Genomic DNA, 18817 nt, shown 5'->3' on the forward strand with positions numbered 1-18817 from the left:
TTTTTTAAAAAAAAATCCATAATCTTGTTGACAGACATTTGTATTTGTTTCCAGTTTTTGGTTGTTAGAAATAAAGCTGCCATTAACATTCTTGGTTACATTTTTGTGAATATATATTTTCATTCTTTTGGATAAGCCAGGAGTGGAACTGCTCAGTCATTAGGCGGGTGTAATTTATTAAAAGCTCCCAATAATGCAAGGAGGCTGTATCATGTTATACACCCACCAGCAGTGTGTGACAGTTCCGCTGCACTACACATTCAGCAACAATTGATGTTGTCAGTCTTCTTAGTTTTAGCCATTTTAGTGGGTGTGAAGTGGAATTTCAATGTGGTTTTAATATTTCCCTGATGACTAATAATGTTGAGTACCTTTTCATGTGCTTATTAGCCACTTGTATGCCTACTTTTGTGAAATGTCTGGTCAAGTCTTTTGCCTATGTTTTAATTGTGTGGTTTTTTTCTTTTGTTTTTGATTTGTAGGAGTTCTTTATATGTTGTAGTTTCAATGCCCTAGAATTCCTCTATGTTCTCCCTATTCATCCCTCCCTCCCCCAAATCCCTGACAACCATTGATGTACTGTCTCTGCAGTTTTGCCTTTTCCGGAATGTTATATAGTTGGAATCATATAATATGTGGCCTTTTCAGATTGGTTTCTTTCATTTAGTCATATGCATTTAAGGTTCTTCCATGTCTTCTCAAGGCTTGACAGCTCATTTCTTTTGAGCGCTGAATAACATTCTATTGTCTGGATATACCAGAGTTTATTTATCCATTCACCTACTGAAGGGCATCTTGGTTGCTTCCATGTTTTTGCAATTAATGAATAAAGCTGCTATAAACATCCATGTGCAGGTTTTTGTGTGGACATAACCTTTCAACTCATTTAAGTAAATATCAAGGTGTATGATTGCTTGATCATATGGTAGAAGATGTTAGTTTTGTAAGAAACTGTCAAACAGCCTTCTCAAGTGACTGTACCATTTTGCATGCCCATGAGCAATGAGTGAGAATTCCTGTTGGTCTCACACCCTCACCAACATTTAGATGTTCATTCTAATAGGTGGCATTGGTATCTCATTATTGTTTTAATTTGCAATTGCTTAATGACATATGATATTGATCATATTTTCATACTTAGTTGCCAACTGTATATCTTCTTGGTGTCTGTTAAGGTTTTTGTCTATTACTTAATCAGATTGGTCTAATTAAAAATGTATGTAAACATTATAAAGATAGTAACACAATCAAGCTAATTAACATTTCCATTACCTTATATAGTTACTATTTTTTGTGTGGTGAGAACATGTAAGATCAACTTTCTGAAAAATATGGACTGCTTCATGAATTTGCATATCATCCCCGTACAAAGGCCATACTATTCTTTTCTGTATCATTCCAATTGTAGTATGTGCTGCCAAAGAAAATACTCAAGGTTTTTATTTTTTTTCATACATTTTCCCAGTTGTTCCAACACCATTTGTTTAAAAGACTTCCCTATCCCATTGAATTGACTTTGCACCTTGGTAAATACTCAATTGACTGTATAGTATGTGTGCATCTATTTTTTATTTCATTATTCTGCTCTATAGACATATACACATTTTATTTTATGATTGTGACATATAATCCAGGCTCGATTCATTATTATAATTTACACATATTTATTATAATTGTATCCATTAAAAAAAAATTCCACATGTTCATGGGTCGCTAAAAGTATTATGGGCCTTAGGCACTGTGCCTAAGGATAACTGGCCTTCTAGGGGTAAAGCCAGCTTCTGCACATGTAGCCATGTCAGAAACTAGATGTAGAGGCTTATGAAACTTTCTCTAGGAGCATCAGGTGAGCTTGTAGGCCCTGAGCAATTATCTAGTAGCCTGTGATCTATTACTCTTAATGTGATATTCATTGTATTATCCCTGACCCTTCAGTAAGGTCTTGCATGCCTTGCAATAAGAGGTGGCGATCATCTCTACATAGGGATATGCTCTTATTAAGTCTGTCTGTAGCCGGAGGCACCCTATTTTTGTGAGAAACTATGTAGCGATAGCTCTGCTTGTATTGGAGGAGGCGGTGAGGGGAAGAATGATATATTTCTTCCTTAGCTTATTATAATTAGAGATATTTGTATGAAAATAGAATCTCTGCTGCTTAAGTGTTGCTCAGCTCCTGCTGATCACTCCTCACTCACAGGCACCGTCCCGTCCTTTGTGATAGAATAGTTGCTGTGGAGATGATTATCCTGTCATGGAGAAAAGAGACTTATGAATTTAAATAAAGAATGAGCAGCAGAAAAAGAAAAAAGAGCAGCAGGAGCAAAAGAACTCTGCCAAAAGCCAAACATTTAATCCAATTTAACTTTCTCTTGCCTTTTAAATATTTATTACATCATAAAGTTGGGTGTACCGATTTAAAAAAAAACACACACACAGTTCAGGGTTAATGACAAATAATGACAGAAGGAAAAATTAAAAGAAAAGGCAAGATATATTGTTGACAGTCTTTACAGAAACAAGAGTGTGTGCAAGTTAAAAAACACTCAACAATAATAAACATACGCTACTGGGCCGTACTGCCATGGCTTAGATAAACAATTAAGCTATTTGGATAGTTCTGTTGCAGCCTAACTTTTGATAAGGTGTGGAGGTCACTCAGACATATTCAACAAGCAGAAAACACAGAGTGTTGAGCTGGAAAGACCGTGCGTGGGCTTTGTATCAAACAGAGCTGGATTGCCTATCACAAGTATTGATTTTAGGCAGGCTCCTGGGCCCTCTGTGAAGTTCCATTTCATCAAGCATAAAATTGGGATACATTTGTAGGGTTGTTTTCCGGGATGTTCAATTGGCCTGGATTCATATGGCCATGCCTGTTATTTATAGCCAATGTCTATTCTGGCTGGTCATTGCACTCATCCTGATAGGTCAGTGTCCATTTGGTACTAGTTATTATATTTTCTGAATATCGTCTATGTCAATCAGGACAGGATAGGCTATGCCACAGCAATAATTTCTAACACCTCAGTGGTTTCACACAATGAAATTATGTTTTTTGCTCTCATAGATTTCCCTGTGGCTGTGGTAACTGTCCTCCCTACTGTGACTAATAGCTTCCAATCCAAGATCGTTATAGCAGGAAGACGGATGGACATGGGGGAGGCATACCAGCTTTTCATTTCCTTGGCTTGAAAGAAACAAATGAGATTACTACTCAATTCATTGGCCAAAACTAGTCATATGGCCCCAATCTACCTGCAAGGGAGGCTAGGAAATGTAGAGGAGGTTAGGTAGTCATTGGTGAGCACTCAGTGCCTTTGCTACATCATTCCTTGTTTTGTGGGGATTAGATGAAATGCATATAAAGGTCTTATAAAAGTCGTACCTGACAAGCTAGGTCAGACCACAAAGGCTGATCCAGGTTTAAGTCTTGGTGAGAATGACAAGTTGGTTGAGATTATTATTTTTTAATATATGTTGATTGATTTCAGAGAGGAAGGAAGAGGGAGAGAGAGGTAGAAACATCAATGATGAGAGAGAATCACTGATTGGCTGCCTCCTGCACGCCCCGCACTGGGGATTGAGCCTGTAACCCAGGCATGTGCACTTGAACAGAATCGAACCGCAGGCCAACGCTCTATCCACTGAGCCAAACTGGCTAAGGCAAGATTATTTTCATTTTCACTTAAGAAAGAATACACATAAAATTGACCCAGGATACACGGCAGTACATATTGACTATAGCACCCCAATGCCTCCACCTGCCTTTTTCCTTAAGGAAGCATGTCTCAGGTTCAGCAGCCTCAGCGGCCCAAATGGGGGAGGAATTTTCCAGGTCAGCAGAGCCCAGAACAAATTGTCACTATTTTTGGCCGGACTGGATCATGGTGGTGTGGGGATCAATGGGGAACCACATATAAGGTCCCACCCTATAAGGGTCAAAGAATTTCTTGCTGAGTCTCAAAGTTATCTATTCCATGATTTGTTCCTTATTGAATTTTTGAGACTGCATTGATAATTTCCTGAGTTCATACTGTATGCTTATGGTAAATTTATACTATAATTCTATAGGGAATGCTCAAGAAAAAAACCTAGCCTCTTCTCCTAAGGAATTTATAATCTAATTAAAGAGATGAAGTCACTATCGGTAAACAAGTCAGTCAATAAATGGCAAGGAAATATGACTACTTACTATATACCTAAGAAAGAAAATTTAAAAATAGGGCCGCATATAATAAGATGTTGATTTTGAGGTACATATGGCCCCCCCAAAAATAATGAAAGGAGAGAAAAATTACTAGCAAAGTTAGTAGAAGTCGGGCAACATTGCTTCTCCATGGACAGTTAGAGAATATTTTGGTGTCGGTTCAAGTGACAAAGCCAAGAAGTGCAGAAAATTTCAGACCACATCCTATATAATAAAAGGCTAACATGAAAATATAACAGCACAACGACAGGTTGCTATGATGTGCACTTATCACCAGGGGGCAGACGCTCAATGCAGGAGCTGCCCCCTGGTGGTCAGTGCACTCCGACAGGGGGAGCTCTGCTCAGCCAGAAGCCCTGAGCCCTCATGGCTGGCAAGCTCAGGGGTGGTGGCAGGGGCCTCTCCCGCCTCTGCAGCAGTGCTAAGATGTCCAACTGATGGCTCCCAGACTGCATGAGGGTGCAGGTCGGGCTGAGGGTGCAGGCCCCCCCCCCCCGAGTGCACGAATTTCGTGCACCAGGCCTCTAGTTTAATAATAGGACTGATCTTGGAGGCTGAAGAAATTTCAACCCAATTGCTCTGGACAAGGTGACACCAGGAGTAACTTGGATGCTGTGGGAATGGAATGCCTGGCGGAAGACTGGGGAGACACAGCGAGGGGCTAATGAGAAAGAAAAGTTGGGCTAATATACTTATACCAATAGGTTATAGGCCTTTTTGAATTATCTACAATTGCAATTTTTTACCAGTATATAGTTTAAATCTTATTATATTGTAAACATTTCCCTATATTCTGAAATAATGCGTAAAACACCCCAATTTAATCAAATGCTTGCTATATGACTTTCAAATCTCCTAGCCTCAAATTTTTCATCTCTAAAGTAGTGATAACAGTACCTACTTCACATAGATATTATAAAAAAATAAATGAAAGAATGTATGTTTCTGAACACACATTTTCTAATACCTGAGGAATATTTTCTGTCCATTACAAATTATGTGATGATAAAAACTAAAATTTTTCTTAATACTAATGATTAAGAAATGAGTTTAAGAAATTATTTTGTATATTTCTTTATGTTTGGGGGGGAAATTAAAACCTGCCAGAATTCAATAAGTAATGTCTGAAAAATTTGCATAGCTTATCAACTAAAACATAAAGTTGTTATTTGAAAAATAATTTAAATGTGTCTTGGAAGTGTTAAAATTACTTAAAACTCATGGCAAGTTTTCTTGTAATGAAATGCTCCCTTAATTGTATCCATTCAGCTCACTGAGCCACAGTATCAAGAAAACGGCCTTAATTCCTAGTTTCCGATAAAAAAACACCGAGTGCAAATGTGTATATTAAAATGAAAAGCAGTCGTGCGTGACAAAATCTCAGTGCATTAAGAGCATAGGCTTCTGAGTCAGAAAAAAATAGAGTTTCTATCAAGTTCTGTCACTTTGTAGTTGTTTAATTTGGTGGTGAGGGACAACCTCATTTGCTAAACTATAAAATAGGGCTGCATAGACTCACCTGCAGCCAGGCTGCAAGGCTGAAAGCACATGCATCTGAAATGACTAGACATGATAGATGGCTAATAAGTGGTACCTATTTTATTATTCAGCGTGTTCTTGGTAGATAGGCTAGTGACCCTGATCTGTAATTACCGAGCTACTCTGGACTCATCACAATTAATATAATATAGTAATATAATTTGCATAGTTATATATACCGGCTGTCATCCTCACTGAGGGTACTGTTAGATGTGAAGTAAAAAATCTGCAGCTCGCCATTTTCATCAAATAGTAATTCAAGCCAGGCTCCAGAAGATGAAAAACAGAAAATGGAGATGCAAGGTCCAAGGGCACTAGAATAAAAAAAATGACTCTTGGACAATTCTGAGAAAACGGATTATTTCAAGGCTGACATTTATTTGAGAAGTAGCATTAGATCTGTGTGGTGAATTTTGTGCTTGGAGGGGACATGGTTTAGTGCTGAAGATTTTCATATATTTAATAGTCTTATAACGTGTTAAGTGCAGCAAATTAAATAGCTATTTGAGTGCTTTTTTGATGTGCGAAGCAATGTACTTAATTGCCCCTAATAAGTGTCCTTAATTTAGTGAAATCTCTCCCCTGTCTGTTATGGTTTTGACTCTGATAAGATAGAGACTATTTGCTTTCCTCCCTGGGCTGCAAGCAACGAATTCAAGGCAATTCTGCTGTTGAGGGCTACCCAGACTAGAGAATCTTTACTGAGCATTCTTGTCTCTAGTGGCTCAGCAGGCTATTCTGCTAATGGTTCTGCATCATTTTCTCTACTTGAGCCAAGGCCAAACCATGAACCTATGATTCTAAGAAAGTGGTTGCCTTCATCTCCTGAGAAACCTGTCAGTAAGGCACATCCAATAGAAAGACCACAGGAGTCATGCTCATATTCATCTATTATTGACAAGCCCTCTTTTTTCTCAAGCCAGGGTTAGGAATAAAGACTATAATCGCTTTGAGAACAGTAAAACATCTTTTCACAAGTAATGCAAAAAGAATGACCTTGTACAAAGGTCATTTTACAAGTGTACACATAATTCTACAGGATACATTCCTAAAGCAGAACTGCTTTCTCAAAAAGGATGCACATTTTTAATGTTGATGGATATGCAAATTACCCCTCAGTTGTATCAATTTACGCTGTGGCCAGCTATGTCTCCGATGGCCTGTTTCCCACACTTTTCCCAACGGAAGATGTGATCCAAGAAATAATATTTCAGTACTGCTTTAATGTGAAGTCCTCTTTTTATGAGTAAATTGAGCATTTTTTTCTATATTTAAGAGCCATTTGTTTGCCAACATACTTATTAATATCCTTTATCACTTTCTATTTTGGTGGTGGTGTTTTTTAATAGATATAAAGGAATCCTTGATGTATTGGGGAAATTAGCCTTTCATCTCTGGTTCAAATTGCAATTTTTTCCAACATTTAATTTGTCTTTTGTCTTGTAATGCTCTTTTTAAATGAAGAATTTTAAATATTTATACGAGTTATCAATCTTTCCTTATAGGTTCTCCAGGGTTTCTTTATGTTGCATTATATTGATAATAAAATTGACATTTTTAAAAAATCAAATAGGTAAGAAATTTCATAGTAAAACAAAAAGAACCCAATGGACACAGAGCCATAGTCTTATACAACGTACATATAGTGTGTATGTGTTTGGTATCCTCTTTTTTCCCCACATAAACATTGCAACATGTCTTAAAGTATCATGGTTTATTCAACAATTATTCCATACAGATGGAGCCTCAACTCTTTTGTGTTGTACTTGGAACTGCTTTCGCTAATTTAAGATTATAGAAGAATTTTCCCATAGCTTTGAGCAGGACTTTTTAAATTATATTTTCATCTATCAGGAATCTATTTTTATGTTATGTTTGAGGGTCTTTTTTTCCAGATGGCTACCAGTTGTTGCAATAAAATACCATACCAGTTAAAATGCTGTCAGTGATAAGTGACAGAAGTCAACAAAAAACAGCTTTAGAATTCAATGTATGTATTAACTCACATAACAAAAAAATTTGATGTAAGGTCATCAGAGAGTTAATTCAGTGGCTCAACAATGACTTCAAAGATCCTGCTTCTTTCCACTTCTCAGTGTGTTCATTATTATTTTTAAAAACATGTTTTTGTATTGATTTCAGAGAGAAAGGGAGAGGGAGACAGATAGAAACATCAATGACAAGAAGAGAATCCTTGATTGGCTGCCTCCTGCATGTGTCACACTGGGGATTGAACCCGCAACTGGGTTTGTGCCCTGACCAGAAATTGAACCATAATCTCCTGGTTCATAGGTCGACACTGGCTGGGCTGTTGACTTCATTCTTGATTCAAACTGAAAAATGAGGGCTGTGCACTCAAAACAAGCTTAGTGCTATAAGAATTCATTTAACTAGATAATGACATTTGCGTACCACTAAACTTAAATGACCAGGTTTGCAGAATATTTTCACACTATAAATCAACCAAGTCACATCTTTCAAAAGCTATTGTGTCCAATACAACAAATACAGCTTCATGATTCTGACGGAGGCTATGTGGTTACTTTTCACTCTGGAGTAGAATTTGGGAAAATTGGATTCAACTCCTTACCAAATCCTGCAGCCCACCTGCATCTGAACCTGGGTCCCTGTCTTGCCCTTGAGTTAGGGAAGATGCATCCTTCTTCTATCAAGGCCAAAGTCCAATCCTTCCACGTGGCTGTGTACCTTCATTATTACCTTGCTCTCCTTCATCTCCCATTTCTTCCCTTCTCCTGGATTGTTTCTATCAGCAGCCGACATATCTCTCCGGGTCCCCCTTCTGCTTCCAACCACCACTCCATTTTTCTTTCTCACATAATGGAAAAAATTTCTGAAAGCTACTTTTTGTCCTCACCTCCTATTCTCTCCTCCTTAAACTTCAGTCAGACTTTTATTCTCCCATTCCCACACTGATAAGAAACAATTCTTATTAAGGTCGCCTGCGTAGACATCTGTGAAGTCGGACTCTGGATTTTCCTCTGACTCGCCCGGCAGCTCTTTCTCAGCCCCTTTCTGGCTCCTCCTCCTCAGCAGACCTCTTGCAGTGCTCCAGGCTCTGAACTCAGTTCTCCTCTCTTTTCTACCCGAACTCTCAAACTTAACATGTCCGAAGGAGAATGAAGCATTTCTCCTCTTCTTCCAATTCACTCTTCCCAGAGTTGCTTCCATTACTGTAAGTGGTATCTTCATTTTCCTAAATGCTCACATGCATCCAGCAGAAAGTCCTTGGTGTATCAGAATGATGCTCTAACCAATGATGCTCTGGCCACAGCCTATCAGAAAGTCCTACAGATACTTACAAAACAAGTCTTGAATCCAGTTACTGCTATACCTTAGTCCAAGTGACCACCATCTAGCCTGGATTACTAGGACAGCCTTCCAGTCAGTCTCAGAACCTCCTCTCTTTCTCATTCTAGTCCATTCTTCACACAGTAGTCTTTGTGATTTTCCTAGAATGAAAAGTGGGCTATATGACTCCTCTTCTCAAAACCTTTTAAATGGTGTCTCCTCACCCTCTGTAATAAAACCCAATTCCTTTTCCTGATACACAGGGCTCTACAGTGTGGGGTACCTGCCTACCTAACTTCTTCTCTGTCATTTTCTCTCCTCTTCATTCCAGTTGAAGTGCTATGGTTGTTTTTCTTTGCCTCAAGCACTTTGAACTTACACTTGGAATATTCTTCCTCCATACATTGGTGTAGATGTGTCCTCTTACTCAGGGCTCAGCTCATGTGAGAGTTCTTAGAGAGCCCCGTGCTTTATCTACTAATTCAACTACGTCTCTCCCCACCTTCCATCATTCTCCACCACAACTTTCTATGTTAGTATTTACACAGAGCAACACTATGATCAGGACCTGAAATTATTTATTCACGTGTCCCCACTGGAAGATAAGCTCTTTTGAAGGAGAGACTTTGGCTATCTGATACTCTGCTGTGCCCCCCATTATCTGAGACAGGGCCAAACATTTATCCAGTAGTGGGTATTCCATAAATGTTTGTTAGCTGATTTATTACCCCATCTCTGTTTTGGCATGTCATTTTACCTCTTCTGATCTCATTTTCTTCAATATTAAACTTGAAAAAAAATTCCTCTGGTTTAGCCTACCACAATGACTATGTCTTAGAACCTTATAGCAATTACAGGAAAAGTCTTGTCACACCAAAGACTTGTGTCTATGTAGAACATTCGTTCATTCAACAAGCCTTTCTTGAGTGGGGCTGACCATAAGCCTGGTGCTGTTCTGGGCATCAGAGGCCAAGTCATAGCCATGGAGATGATAGTGCATCAGCCTTAGCAAACATATAAACATAGAAAACCCAGGAGGCCAATGCCACCTTGTTCTCCAGGTGGTTTTCTCCTGATACTACACTTTCAGGGCAGCTTTCTCAATACTATTTAGTTTATCTACACTGGGCTCTCTCTAAGCTAACGTTATTGCTCTTGCAGTAGTTAATTTCCAAGAATTCTAGGATTAAGTGATATAATTTATGTGGCTATAACTTTAATAAAAACCATGTAAAACTTAGCTATTAAGGCTGCAGAATTTCTGCAAATCTGATTTAGTTCTAATCCAAACTCTGCCATGCTTCCTAATTTAATTACAGCATGACTTGAAATAAAAATGTGAATTTCATGAATCTAATGTTTTAAAAAATGAATAAGATGAGACTAATAAGGGACTCTATATACATTTAGGTCATGATATGCCAAAGGACTGCTAATTCTCTTGCTAAAATCTGAGCTGATTTAAAATCTGAATTGGAATGAGACAATATTTCATCAAATGTCTAGAATGAAAAGAAATCACTTTCAGAACTGACTACAGAGAATGAAAAATGACTAAGAAAAGAAGAGTGAATTGTTATATATTGTGCTAACTGCCGTTGGTTGGCATATGCTGTAAATCACTCATAGAAAGCAATGTCTACTTATATTTGCTTTAACCAATTATATAAAAGGATACAGGATAGTTATAGAATGTTTTAATCTTGTATATAAACCCTATACTTAAAGCCTTATATTGGTCAAAATGTTTTTGGTTGGGAAGACAGAAATCCAATTCAAATTTACATAACAAAAAGGGGAGCATTTATTCTTTCATATAACTGGGCAAGCCAGGACTGGACTAACACAATGTCATCAGAGAATTCCTTTCTTTCAATCAGAGGCTCTGTTTCTGGTGGAGGAATGTCCACTAAGCAGCTCAGCATTCATATCCTACCAGCTTATCAAGCCCACAGTCTTTTTCAATTGCTAAAATAGAAATCCCGGGCAAGATCCTGATTGGCCTGTTTGGAAATAGACTCACCAAATGTATTTAAAGGCTTTCATGCGCCTAGAGCAGTGATGGCGAACCTTTTGAGCTCGGCGTGTCAGCATTTTGAAAAACCCTAACTTAACTCTGGTGCCGTGTCACATATAGAAATTTTTTGATCTTTGCAACCATCGTAAAACAAAGATTTATATTTTTGATATTTATTTTATATATTGAAATGCCATTTAACAAAGAAAAACCAACCAAAATAAAGTGTTCGTATGTCACCTCTGACACGTGTGTCATAGGTTCGCCATCACTGGCCTAGATTATGCTTTTCTCCTTCAAAACTGTTGTTCCTGCCATGAGCTGATTTTTAGCTAAATTTTAGGAGCCTGTAATCTGATTAAATGGATTCGCCTTGAAGTATTTCCTATGATAGCTTTATCATTTGTAATCTAAATGAACTGCAGATCGGTACAAGGTCAAAATGAGAAAAGGAATTTAAGGTAGTGTGGATGAAGACAGTTTTAAGCAGGTACAATGAATCAAACCAATGTACAAGAGGTTATATATTTTTCTCATATGCGAGGCAGATATGTTGTAATGTACCCCGCAAATCACAGAAGGACGCCTCAAGAAGTCGAATTTTATTGCAATCTGGGACTATGAGGGGCCATTCCCCAAATCTCATAGTGATAAGATGGTCGAAAAACCAGACTTATATAGGCAAAAATCATAAAGGTATTGATTACATCTCAAGGTTTGGAATGAGGAACCTGGTTTGCAAAAAAGCAGTTTACAGAAGCAGAAGCAGCATGTTAATTATAGTTTTGGGTCTCGGGGTCACTGAATTGACAGAAACACATTATCTAGAGCCCTTGGGTCTGGAATGAGGAACCTGGGTTAAACTTAGGCATGTTATCTAAATTACAGTTTTTGTTTTGGGTCTCCAGAACACTGAGTCAACCGGGACACGTTAACTGGAGCCCTCTGACCTTGGGATAATTGTACTGTCCTTCCCAGGTAAAGGAAAATGTGCTTTCTAAGACCAGTATGACCACAACCAATGGGATATTCACATTAAAATCAATAGGTATTTAATCGAATGGGGTGATTTATATAATTCAGAAAATCAAAATAACCTGTCTATTGTTAAACAAAACAAATAGGTTACATAAGCCAAACAGCAGGGTCAAAGGTAAACTATAGTTTCTACCTGAGATGATTGCTACCATATGTCAGATATATCTGGACATCTCTGCCCTACCTGCCCACACCATTTGTAACTGGAAATATTTGGAGTTATATTGGGGGATGCTGTGCAAGTGGTCTACCCTTGGTTTAAACAATGAGAGGTGCACTGTCTGTAGAGAACAAAAAAGCAATGATAAAACTAAGTCAGCTTGCCTTACTTTTATCATCAGGTACAGGCATTCTAAACAATGTCAGTGATACAATATCCCTTCCCACCTCGATGGACCAGTCCTAGTGTTCCTGCACCCCTTGAGGTTTCCCTGTCAATACTTACATCTCCCCATTCTAGACATCAGAATAGTCAGAGCTCTGGTATCTTATTATTTTTTTAAATATATTTTATTGATTTTTTACAGAGAGGAAGGGAGAGGGATAGAGAGTTTGAAATATCGATCAGCTGCCTCTTGCACACTCCCTACTGGAGATGTGCCCGCAACCAAGGTACATGTCCTTGACTGGAATTGAATCTGGGACCCTTGAGTCTGCAGGCCGACACTCTATCCACTGAGCTAAACCTGTTAGGGCTGGTATCTTATTTTTCACAGCTATTGATACCTGACTAGGAGAATTAATGTGTTGGGACTTGCACTATAAGAAAAAGAGTGAACTATAACTCCAAGAAGAATTAATCAAAAGACTGTGCTTCACAAAATAGATGATGATTAACATCAAAATGTGATACAAACAGTAGATATAAGCTTGGATTATAAAATAATAGAACTAGCTCCCAAAATTAATTCAACAGGAAAAGTCTGTTCTGGAAGAGTAAATTCACTTGTCAGCTGAGCATAAGACACTTGTAACAAATAGCTGAATAATGCTAAATGACTGTTAAACTAATTTAAGTGCAAGCATATGAATTTGATTTGGACCAGAGGCTGTGTGTCATGTCCCGCATGAGCATATAAATCCTGCCCCCTCATGGAGTATCATTGCTGGTCCAGCAGGTGGCACTCTTCCCTTTGTGCACTGGTACTAAACTAACCACCTGCCCAATACAAGGTAGTTCCGAGCCTTGCCTTCAGAGGAATCCTTAGAGTCTGTTTATCTATGGCAATAATATGGTTATAAGGGCAACTGCACTGATCTGGTCTTTGTCAGGTTTGGAGATTTGTATCTACACATCTCAGTGCCCCTTTGGTTCTAGAGTTTGCCATCCTTAGTTCTAAGCCTTCATTGGTTTTTGCTAAAATACATGGATTCTGTGTCTAAAGTCTTATGCAATGCTAAAGATCTATATAAAATTGTGATGATTCATATTGTATGTTGAGAAAAAGCAATGTTTCTCAATTTTTTAGAAGAAATCTTTTTCTAATACGTTTCACATACCCCCAGAGCTCTTGAAAGCTTCCCCTCAAGAATCATTGATGAGCATAAGTTGGAGTCCGTCTGTGTATGTTATCCCTAGAAAACATTTTATCCAGCTTAGTTTTCTATAGTTTGTATTATGAAAACAAACAATTTATGTTTTCCAAATATACCACTTAAATATAATAGGTACCTATTTTTCCTTTTTGAAATTGGTCCTCATGCCTTCCCTCCTGTAAAGTGTGATTTGCTGGTCACAAAACAAAGGTACTATAATAAGCATAAGAATAAAAGGCAAACAAACATGAATATGTTATTAAAATAGTTACAGTTAAACAGTTATAAGATACCTTTTCATTTATTACTTCTTGTCATGCTAGCTTCATTTAGAGAATGTTAAATATGTACTAGGCATAGTAATGCACATCCAATGTATTACATATATGCTCTAATTTTCACACTTATTTTGAAGATAAGGAATATAAGGCTTAGAAAATTTATATTATTTCCCTAAATTATGTGGCAAGTTAGTATCAAAATGAGAAGGAGGTTCTAAAGCTTACACTCCTGAGAAAGACAACATATTAGATTATCACAACAGTCTTGCTAATAATTAAAGTACCTTCACTAAAAAAACAAATTATAAAACGTTAACCTGTTTTGTACAACAGCCTATAAAAGATATTGTTGATAAGGTGAGGCATTCTTTAGAAACCGTACAAAGAAAAGAAGAGAGTGTTAAGAAAGATGGCAGGGTACCACAGACTAATTTAATTGATTTTACACTTTCTCTGTGGTTAGCACAATTTTCTAAGAAGATAATTCAATAAAGAACATAGGAAAATATGTTTTAAAAGCAAAATGTATTTAATCTGCAATGTGTGCCACAGTAAATGGGTCAATGTCTTTAATATATAGAAAGCTCTTCCAAATCACTAAGAATAAGAAATCAATAGAACGGAAAAGTACAAGAACAGTCAATTCACAAAGGAACATACATGTATAGCCAGAAAACGCACAGAAAAAATAAGGAATCTTTCTCATTAAGAATTTCAAAAATAAACAATACAGTGTGATACCTATTGCTGTTCCCAAATTGTCAAATATTAAAAGGAATGAAAATAATGATAATAAGAAAATTATAAAAGATATGAAAATGTCAAATGTGATTGAGGAATGGGAAAAGGCATGTATACATTACTGGTGGATAAGTGAATTAAATTGCATTTATACTCCCATAGACTTGGATCTAGATATTTATTTAAATGGAAATATACAAAATGAAAAAATGATGACACAAATTACAGAATATATATAGTATGAATTTTTTTGTAAATAATTGTAACTAAATTTATATGTAATTATAAATTATAATTGCACATATGTAAATCTGTAGGAATCTAAATCAACTTGGGGTTATTGGTAATTGGAATTATCTAAAGATACTGTATTGATATTGAGACTTGGGTGGTTTTCCCCATTTTTTCTTTTTGCTTATCAACGGTTTCTAATTTTCTATAGTAAAATCTAGATTACTTATGCAAATAAACAAAAGCAAGATTTAAGATAAAAGTAGTAGTATGGTGCTTAAGAGGATGAGCTCTGGAGTCAGATAAGTCCAGCTTATCGGTGATCTTAGATAAATCCTTTAAACTTCATAACCTTGGTTTCCTCTTCTGTAAAATGACAATGATGGTAGTGCCTACCTTAGTGGGTTTCTGTGAAGATTACATTAGATAACTGTGCAACTTACAATCAATCACATTTTTGCAAAGTTCCTACTCCTATATTATGGGGCTGTGCAAGGTACTTGGGGAAGTTCAAAGAAGTTTGAGATTGTACCTCTTTTGTGGGCAGTTAAATAGACAAGGTCACTAACTGCCCAAATAGACAGATGTCACTAAATCCAATGAGAACAGGGCACCCAAGGGGTTCATAGTTCTATGTCGTGCGAGGGCATCCCAAAATACACATTTTAAAGGTACTAGATGTCTATTTAACTCATTTGTTCCCTTTAAAAAATGTAACCTAAATGGGTGAATTTCATGCTATGTGACTATATCTCAATTAAGACATTAAAAAGGCAATTATTTTAGTATGTGTTATTTACCTGAAAGAAATGGTTTTAAGAATATTTTAATAGAATATATAACATTGCTTAGGAAATTTTCTAAACTAGCTGATTTGAATCCTATGAAGTTGAATCTGGTTCATAAAGTTATTGAATTGCTTGGAGACTAATTTTTAGTGTGTGATTAATAAAATAATGCCCACATAGGATTTGCAAATGTTAAATATGACGACTAAAATAATGAATTCCTTAATTTTTTTTTCTTCTGTAAACCGATTGGGAAAAAGTGCTTTATTTGTTTGGGTAAAAAAAGGGAACAGATGTTCTTTCTTAATGATTTTCAAGGTCCAATTAAAATTTCATTCTCTCTAAAATATTACTTCTTTGACCACTCTTGTTCTTATCGATAATAACAATCCTAGCTTCCACTTACTGAACACTATGTTCCCAGGAGTGCCTCATAGACCTGATCAAATTTAATTTTGATAACAGCTCAGGAGGTGTTATTAGCTCCATTTAATAGATAAGGAGACTTAGAGAGGTAAGTTGAGCAACTTGACCAGGTCCAATGGTTATTAAGTTATCAGGTTAGGATTCGAAGCTGGAACTGTTGGGTTACAAAGCTCGTTAATACTACACCATACAAATCCTTCCTGGTACCCTGTTCCATCTGTGAATGCTGCAAATGAGCAAAGAATGATGAATCAGAACACTCAGCCTACTCTCAGAGTTACAAGCCTACTCTCAAAAGGTGACAAGCTAAAACTATATTCTGGCAGAAGAACCAAATTAGTTTTCTTTATTAATAATAATAATAATAATAATAATAATAAAACAGTATTCTGAGGCACACTTATAGCAATTTATTAATAAAAGAAAACTGCTCTGAAGAGATGTGCTTAATTCTTAGAGCCAATATTGAGAAAAGAATTGCACATTGAATAGTTTAAATCATTGTGTCTGTAGCTATTTGGAAATGCTCTTTAGTCATTGAGATCACAGCTTTTACTGGGTCCAGAGTCTTACATGTTTTTTCATTCATTCACTTATTCAGTGGTTATTTCCTGAGTACCTATTATGTGCCAGGTGCTGTTCGAGGCATTTTGAGATATATCAGAGAACATAATGAATAAAAATCCTTGCCCCTAAAGAAAAAATAAATAATGAAAAACAAACAAAAGAAACAGCATCAACAAAGAAAATCCCTGACCTCATGGAGTTTCTGTCTCAGCAGGGAGAGAGAGAGAGAAATATATGTCAGATGATGCTACGTGATACCAATAGAAATATGAAGGGTAAGGAGCAGAGAAATGAGGGCTGGTGTTTAAATAGGGGGTCAAGGAAAGCCTCTCTGAGGTGTTATCATTTAAGTGGAGATTTAAAATCAGTGAGACTTAGAGAGTGAACCATGCGAATATCTAAGGGAAGAGCATGGTGTGGTCTTAGCAAGAGCAAAACAGCCACTGGGGCTGGAACAGAGAGAGGAAGGGGAGAGTTGTCCTGGGTGAGGGTAGAGAAGAATTTGGGCCTACTGTCAGTGATAGACTTTGTGGCTTTTTCTCTGAAGAAAGGAGAAGCATTAGGAGGCTATTGTAATTATCCAGGTGAAAAATTATGTGGGTGATGACAGTGGAGGGAATGACACATGATTGGACATTGAAGGAATTTTGAAAGTACCATTGACCCTTGAACAACACGGGGAATTAGGGCATCAACCCTCCCAAAAGAAAATTCACGGATGACTTCTGACTCCCTAAATTCTGGGGTCCTCAAACTACGGCCTGCGAGCCACATGCAAATACAAACATTGTATTTGTTCCGTTTTGTTTTTTTACTTCAAAATAAGATATGTGCAGTGTGCATAGGAATTTGTTCATAGTGTTTTTTTAAACTATAGCCCGGCCCTCCAACGGTCTGAGGGACAGTGAACTGGCCCCCTGTTTAAAAAGTTTGAGGACCCCTGTGGCCTAAATGCTCAATATCCACAGGGGATTGGTTCCAGGATCCCCGTGGATATCAAAATCGAGGAATTTGAAACCTGGGTATATCAAAGTCTGACTGTATACTTATTGAAAAACAACTACATATAAATGGACCTTCGCGGTTCAAAGCCATGTTGTTTAAGGGTCAGCTGTAGAATTGAGAGGATATCTGGATGGATTAGACTGCAGGGTGTGAGATATTGGGTGTGAGGTGTGAGAAATCTTTGTGTTAACATCCTAGAGAATTAACTTCGGAGGGAAGAGCCTTCAAAGTCTCTCTCAGGCCTGGCCCTTGTGTGCATTTGACCTTGGAGGTTAAGTCAATAGGAGTCATTGAAACTCTAACTGCTAAGAATAGGAAGACATGAGTGGTAGCCCTTCGGCCCAAGCTGGTTCGCACTTGGCAGAGGTTGCCAAGCTAAATAGTGGCTGTGGGAAAAGAACAGATGCCCCTTCCAATGAACTGTTTCCAGGTGGTCAAGGAGAGGAACTGAACCTAAAGGTGCAAGAACAGGCTGATCAAGTCTTCAGGAGTTTCAGGGCTGGGAACACAGTGTGGAACCCAGCCCTGGGTTGCCCTAAGTTTTCCCCCTCCCCCCCTCCCTCCCTTGCTTCCTTCTGTTCTTTTTCTTCATTCCCCACTCCCTCCTTGGCCCTGCTTTTTGCCTGCAGGAAGGTACAATTTACACTTGGTTCTCAAACTCCAGCAGGTGTCAGAATTACCTGGAGTGCCATGAAAACACAGATTGCTGGGCCCCACTCCCAGAGTTTCTAATTGTGTGTGTGTGTGTGTGTGTGTGTGTGTGTGTGTGTGTGTGTGTGTGTAGATGAGGCCGAGAGGGAGGGAGTTGACATTTTGCATTTTCTTACAAGTTCTCCGGTGGTGCTTGAGAAGAACCCTTGCTTCTTGTATCAGAGGCTGTGCAAAGCCGTGAGTCTAGAACTCCGCCTGGTGAGACGTGAGCCGGGAAGGTTCCAGCTCACAGGCCTTTCCAGTCCCCTGGGAAACGGTCCACTTACCCCGAGGTGTTTCTCGGCCGCCCTGAACCGCTGAGAATAAGAAGCAGAAGTTGGCGAAGTGAAGGCGCGGGACGTCCTTCCAGACTAGACAGCCCCTCGGGACTCGGCGGCGGAGCGGAGCGAGGGCGGGAAGGCGCGGGGCCGGCCCCCAGTTC

General features: G+C 38.0%; 1 long non-coding RNA gene and 1 other non-coding gene across 4 annotated transcripts; both read right to left on the bottom strand.

Annotated features, from left to right (window-relative positions):
• Nucleotides 1–1325: 1325 nt before the first annotated feature.
• Nucleotides 1326–1428, bottom strand: LOC118673887. The gene has a single exon (XR_004973539.1). It is a non-coding gene; the product is annotated as a U6 spliceosomal RNA (small nuclear RNA).
• Nucleotides 1429–1589: 161 nt separating this feature from the next.
• LOC118672867 lies at nt 1590–18801 on the bottom strand. Of its 3 annotated transcripts, none has more exons than XR_004973232.1 (4): nt 18663–18801; nt 13783–13859; nt 13611–13685; nt 1590–2246 (listed from the first exon to the last, which is right to left on the bottom strand). It is a non-coding gene; the product is annotated as an uncharacterized LOC118672867 (long non-coding RNA). The 3 variants fall into 3 exon arrangements; XR_004973233.1 differs by lacking the exon at nt 1590–2246 and adding an exon at nt 7970–9216; XR_004973231.1 differs by lacking the exon at nt 13611–13685.
• Between the last annotated feature and the right edge of the window lie 16 nt (nt 18802–18817).

This window comes from Myotis myotis, unplaced genomic scaffold (assembly GCF_014108235.1).
Source record: "Myotis myotis isolate mMyoMyo1 unplaced genomic scaffold, mMyoMyo1.p scaffold_m19_p_18, whole genome shotgun sequence".
Lineage (NCBI taxonomy): Eukaryota > Metazoa > Chordata > Mammalia > Chiroptera > Vespertilionidae > Myotis > Myotis myotis.